The sequence below is a fragment of the Zonotrichia albicollis genome, chromosome 13 (assembly GCF_047830755.1).
Source record: "Zonotrichia albicollis isolate bZonAlb1 chromosome 13, bZonAlb1.hap1, whole genome shotgun sequence".
NCBI classification, from domain to species: domain Eukaryota; kingdom Metazoa; phylum Chordata; class Aves; order Passeriformes; family Passerellidae; genus Zonotrichia; species Zonotrichia albicollis.
The window spans coordinates 6,674,881-6,675,241 of NC_133831.1; positions in this window are offsets into that span (position 1 = coordinate 6,674,881).

Genomic DNA, 361 nt, shown 5'->3' on the forward strand with positions numbered 1-361 from the left:
CAAATCACACCCTAAAAATGCATATATATTATATTTAAAGCAGGATCTGCTGCTGCCTTTCCGACACCAGGGCTTTTGTAGAGGTCTTGGCACACGAGGCTGTTTTCTCCATGCCTTTGGGTTAGAAAAGGGCTGTTTTCCATGTGATATCTGTGTTCCTGGGCCTGATGAGCCTGGGGTACCAGCTGTCAGCAGAGTGTGAGGAGGGCACAGTTTGGGCAGGCAGGTCCTTGGTGTGTAGGACATCAGCACCACTGTCCCCACAGTCTCCCAGGGTCCCCGTGATGAGTGCAGGAGGGGTGCACAGGAGTGATGCAGTTACACTGGGACTCCCTGGAGAGCACCAGGCTACCAGGCTACC